Source organism: Micromesistius poutassou, assembly GCF_964030765.1.
Source record: "Micromesistius poutassou genome assembly, chromosome: 5".
In the NCBI taxonomy this organism is placed as follows: domain Eukaryota; kingdom Metazoa; phylum Chordata; class Actinopteri; order Gadiformes; family Gadidae; genus Micromesistius; species Micromesistius poutassou.
In genome coordinates this window covers 21,211,160-21,217,159 of record NC_140275.1, presented here as the reverse complement: position 1 = coordinate 21,217,159, position 6,000 = coordinate 21,211,160, and positions in this window count along the sequence as shown.

Genomic DNA, 6,000 nt, shown 5'->3' with positions numbered 1-6,000 from the left:
TGTTTGTGTATCTTTGATTGCGTCCTTCACGTTGAGCTTGTGTGTTGTTGTCTGCAGCCATTTGAGCGCGGCGGTGAGGAAGTGCGTCGCCCGGCACCTGGCCGACCTGCTGGAGAGGGTGGGCGTGGCCCGCCTGCTGGAGTCTGGCGGGAAGGACGTGACGGACAGAATCGTCCCGGCCGTGGTCAAGCTGGCCCTGGACTCCTCCCAGGAAGTCAGGCACGTAGAGCCCCCCCGGTGACTTCCTGTGTTGGGTGAAGGCTTTGGCGTGTGTCCAACGGCTCTGTGACGTGCCGCTCTCGCTCCTCCCCCTTCAGGACCTTTGGCCGCCGGATGCTGCTGCTCCTGTCCTCCCACCGGGACTTTGACGGCCTCCTGGAGAAGCACATCTCCCCGGAGGACCTCTCCGCCGCCCGCAAGATGGTCAGCGGCCTCCAGACCAAGGTACGGAAGGCCCCGCCCTCTCTCCAAACTGTACCGCTTGGTGACGCGTCTTGTGAACGTTGTTGTTGTTGTTGTTGTTGTTGTTGTTGTTGTGTCAGGGTCTGGGTGGGATGCCCCAGGCCCCGCCCTCTCGCCCCACCCTACCGCTTGGTGACGGGTCTTGTGAACGTTGTTGTTGTTGTTGTGTCAGGGTCAGGGTCAGTGTCTGGGTGAGATGCCCCAGACCCCGCCCTCAGCTCGGGGCAGAGGCTCGCTTCCCGTCGGTGACACCGTCAGGGCCTCGAACAGGAAGCTCCCCAAACCGACCATAGCCCCCACCAACACCACCACCACCACCACCACCCCCACCAACACCACCAGGTGACACTCCTCCCAGACACACGACAGCCACCTTTGAAATATGTTTGTAAAAGTAAAACACTTACTTATGCTATTGGGTCAGCTCCTCTCTCGGGGGGGTGTTCCAGAACACACATGATGGGTTTTGTTTAGAATGTCTCCTATATTTATTTATGCATTTGTTAGTTTTTTTTCAACTTCAAGCAAACTTTAAGAATATCTTTGATCTTAGTTCCAAGATCATATATATATATATATATATATATATATATATATGGACTAAGTTTGTATGCAATTTCATGACATAATATTTTGTGATACCCTACAGGGAGCCCAACAGCAAGACCGAGTACATCAAGCAGCTCAGCGCTCTGATGGCGTCCAAGGACTACAGGGAGCGCATCAGAGGCATCGATCAGCTGGTGGCCGACTGCCAGGACAACCCCAGCGTGGTCATCCACAGCCTGTACCCGGTCCGTAAAACACAGCCCCACGGCTCGTAAACGCCCACTACTTCACCACACTCACCCTCATCCCCTTTCCTGGTGAGACTACCTCCCGTCCCCTTTTTGGTAGGCAAGGCAAGGCAAGGCAACTTTATTTATAACGCACTTTTCATACACAAGGCAGACTCAAAGTGCTTCACATATAAACATTTGTCATACAATAAAATAAAACAATAGTTAAGTAAAAAGTAAAATAGATAGAAAATAAAGGCAAAGTTTAAAAAAAAACATTTTTAGAAAGGCAGAGTTAAAAGAAATGCATTTTAGAAAGTGGTAATCTGTCCCCCGTCTCTCCCCCCTCCCCCCCCCAGGTGTTTGACGCCTTCAGAGACCGCCTGCAGGAGTCCAACCGCAAGGTGAGCCTGTGCGCCCTGGAGTCCCTTCAGACGATGGTGCGCCTGCTGAAGGGCGACATGTCCGGGGTGATCAACCACCTGGTGCCCGCCGTCGTCGACAACCACCTGAACTCGAAGAACCGCGCGGTGTACTCGGCCGCCACGGGGGCCCTCTGCGAGCTGGTGCTGAACCTCGGTGAGGGGGCCCCGGCGGGGAGCCGTCCGGGACGTGGTCCAGTCCGACCGCGGCGTTGCCCTTGTTGTTGTTGTTGTTGTTACTCACGTGTTCTTCCCTTCCCCTCTCCAGACAGCAGCCTCCTCCTGCAGCCCTTGTGCTTCAAGGCACAGCTTCTCAGCGGCCAAGCAAAGGTGGATCTGATCGAGAAGATTGCAGGTTTGTTAATGGCTAAAATGTTACTTCTTCTTTTTTTTTTTTATCGCAATGATCAGCACCAAACATGCGTATACCATTTTGTGGCCAATGAAGAGGCGTCTGATACACTCTGCTTTGCCGCCTACATCTCCTCTGTCTCTTCCTTTTCCTCCTCCTCTCCTCTGTCTCCTCTTGTCTCCCATTCTTTTGTCTCTTCCTTTGTTTCCGCCTCCTTCTCTTCCTCTGTCTCCTCTCCTCCCCCTTTCCCTCCGTCTCCTCCCCCCCCCCCCCCCCCCCCCAGAGCTGGTGACGGAGCTGTACCCCCGCCGGCCCCAGCTGGTGGAGCAGAAGGCGCTGCCCCTGCTGTGGTGCGTGCTGGGCACGTCCAGCGGCAGCCTGCTCCGGGCGACCACCGCCCTGTGCCGAGCCCTACACGACCAGATGGGGCCCGGCCTGAGCGAAAGCGCCGCCTCCCAGCCCCCGAACGTCGGCAGGGACCTCAACAAGTTGCTGAAAACCATGTCCTGAATAAAAAAATGACGTAATGACGGGAACGACGACTTTTACTTGGAAAAAAAGAAATGTTCTCCAAAATCTATCAGAGCCTGCACTTTTTTATACTGTTAAAGAGAAAGTGTCTTACTTCTCACAAGCTCCTCGACTCTGGACCCTTAATATCTCAGCGAGACGTCCTCCGGGCCACGGCCCGTACGGGGTGGCCCTGCATCATGCTGGTTTTCATCATGTCTCGCGAATCCTCCATAACCTGCTCTCTTTGCACTTTAACAGGTAGCTTGTGTTGCACTTTACCAGGCAGCCTGTCGTTATCAAAGCCAGGATTTTTTAACGATGCGTCCTTCTACAGAGTGTCCCCAGATGTAGACACACTGACACACCTCCACACCTTCCAGTCCACCTTCACCCAGGAGGACGTCCTCCCTGGGTTAGGGTTAAGGTGGGGATCAGTGTCCCTGTGCCAGTTGTAGAAAAAAAAACACAGACACGCGGACGGACGTGCTTGGGCACATATTCTTTTAAAAGTAAATTTGTAAGTATGTTTAATGTGTACTATTAAAAAGTGTTCTTCACAATAGATGTCATTAAGTTCAACTTTAATGTCCTTAAAAATAAGTAGTCAAGTCCTTTTTAATAAAACATTTAAATTTTTAGTGTATTACAGAGTACTTCAATTTCACTTCATTAGAAGTGGTTGACCCTGACCACCGTCGTGGGGTTAGGCTGCCCCGGTTGGCTGCCCCCGCCGGTGGCGCCAACATCACACATTCATGCCACATTCAGTCTAATGTTATTCAGTAGCTTTCCTTGGCATGCAATATCTGTCTGTTACAGATTAGTTTCTATTTTTGTCTTCTGTTCAATAAAGACACTCAAAAGTAATTAAATGCATATTTTAAATACATCTCATTTAAAATACTGCCCATCTCTGCACATAGGTAAAGTCAACCTTTGCCCCAGTGGTGGTGTCCTGCTGTGTCTTCCTCCACAACTTGTGCCTGTCAAATGGAGACTTTGTGGAGCCAGGAGACTTTCCACAGGATCTCCCCGATGTCAATGAAAGGCAGCATGCTGTGGAACCAGGGGACAACATCAGGCACAGACTGGCTGCTGCTGTCTCTGCACCAAATGCCTGCGTCGATGCACTGAGAGACCATGTGTACTGAACATGGTCTGCACCCTGGAGACTCATTTGTAAATAGTTAAATAGTTATACCTGTATATAGTTCTTTGCTTTTTCCTAGCGTTGTCTTTTGTCTGTGTATGCCCCATGTTCTGTCTTTTGTGTTTTTATTAACCTTGTCCTGTCTTACTAACAATTATATTCACAACTTGTTCAATAAAAATGATTTGTTATAACTAAATTATTTTCTAAGTTATATGAAAGAGCAGACATGAAATGTTCCTTTATTTCTTTTCTAATAACACTTTTAGGACATCGAGCAGCTTGTCCTCCCTAGCCTTGCTCTCCCTCTCTCGTCTTTCATCTCCCGATACCGCCTGTCCTCCCTCTCTTGGTTCTCCTCTCTTCTTCTCTTTCCAGCATTTCCTTCTCTTTTCTCTCCTCACGCTGCAGCCGCTCTCTCTCCTTCCGATCCTCTCTTTCAATCGCCTTTCTCTCTCTCGCCTTTCTTCTCTTTCTACCTGAATAAGCTCTCTTTCTTCCTCCTCCTGCATTTCCTTGAATATCTCCTGCCACTGTGACATATTTTAATTGTAATATTCCCTAGTGATACATTTTTACTGTAATACTCTCACATAGCCATATCCAGTAGCACCAAGCATAGTTTAGAGGTAATTTCCCCTCACAATCGCCAGAGGGCAGCACTGAACACATTTGACAAAGTTACAAAACATTTACACTAGGGGCAGCAACGGACACACAGAGGAAGTGAGAAAACCATAGAAGAAGTCTACTCCACCTGATATAAAAACTCGGACTCCGCCATTTTAGACCAGAATCTCTTGGGCGGCGTATCGATTAGATGTAAAGCTTAGAGACGCTCCACGCGTGTTATATACGATCCCTCTCCTTTTGTTTCATAGACGATAGACAATAGACCAATAACCTTAACCAAATAAAGTGAGTTAAAAGCGATCCTGTCTCGGCGGCCTTTCCTGGACTAAAATTCATAACACCACTCAGACTCCCTCTTCCTTTAGGCCAGATTTGGGGTACTCGGGTGCACTGAGGGAGGAGAGACCACTGCCACATCCTGGGCAGATGAGTCCACTAGTACGGGAGGACTTATTGATGGCCTCCCGCCTAGTGCCTCATCCATTGGCCCATACCACTTCCAGGATGCAGCAGTGGTCTCTCCTCCCTCAGTGCTCACCCCTGTCCTGGGTGCTTTCAACTCCTACAGAACAACAGAAGCAAGCAAGCAGACTAATGACAATAATCATAACTATGTAGTTCTGTGTTACACCCCTGTGGAAAAAGTAACAGACATTTCCATGACATCCTTATCTTATATTTTTGTTTCAGGTTCTCCAATTTCCTCTTAATTTTGGTGGCCTCTATTTTCCCCTCTAGCCCCTGGACCTTCATAAATTCTCTGCAAGAAAAAGGATGAAAACGAACAGTTCTTTGACTACATGCAAAAGATGTAATGTCTAACTAAACCAACATCAGATGCCTCAAACATAACTTACTCGAACCCCTTCTGTGCAGCACTCCTTCTGCCCGTGAACATGCGCTTGTTTGTAGACCTCCAGCTGATGAGAGCAGCCGTGTCTACAATCAGTCCCTACAACAAGACACACTACTCTTTTAGTCTCCGTGCTATTGGTATTGCTGCAACAGAAGTTAAATCGATAGCGATATCTGACAAAACCCGGCTGCTGTTAGCTGTGACAGCTTCATTCATTAAAGCTGATGTTTCGTATATATTTGCCATTTGCCGTAGCTAGCTAACACAAAATGCCATTCAGCTAGCATTCGCTATCGGTTGAGCCATTTGTTCTGTTAACAATGAAAAACACACAATTACAAAAACATGAAAGCTTATCACATCAAAATAAACAACTAATACATACATTTGTATTCGCCACTCGCATTGTCCGCAGCCATTATTTTAAATGTTCAACGGTGCCGCGTTGCATTATGGGATACAGTATCCGACGTAGTGAGCTCTGGATGTATACTAGAAATTTTTGATGATGAAGATGATGAGTACTGATGCTTGAAGCCCAAGTGTTTTAATTTAGCATGTTCTGTATCTGAAAGATGTGTTTCCTGTAAAAACGCCACCTCAACTCTCTCTCTTTTTAGTTTAGTTAAAATCTTACTCCTCTTAATGGGATTGACAGGGATGTCCAATTAGTCCACTGTTATTTGCCTTGGCCATAGAGCCCTTACCCATCGCACTCAAATCATTGCCATCAATAAGTGAAATTCTTAGAGGAGGAGATGAGCATAGACTAAGCTTATATGCAGATGATTTACTATTATTTGTCTCGGACCCTATTCTTAGTGTACCTCATA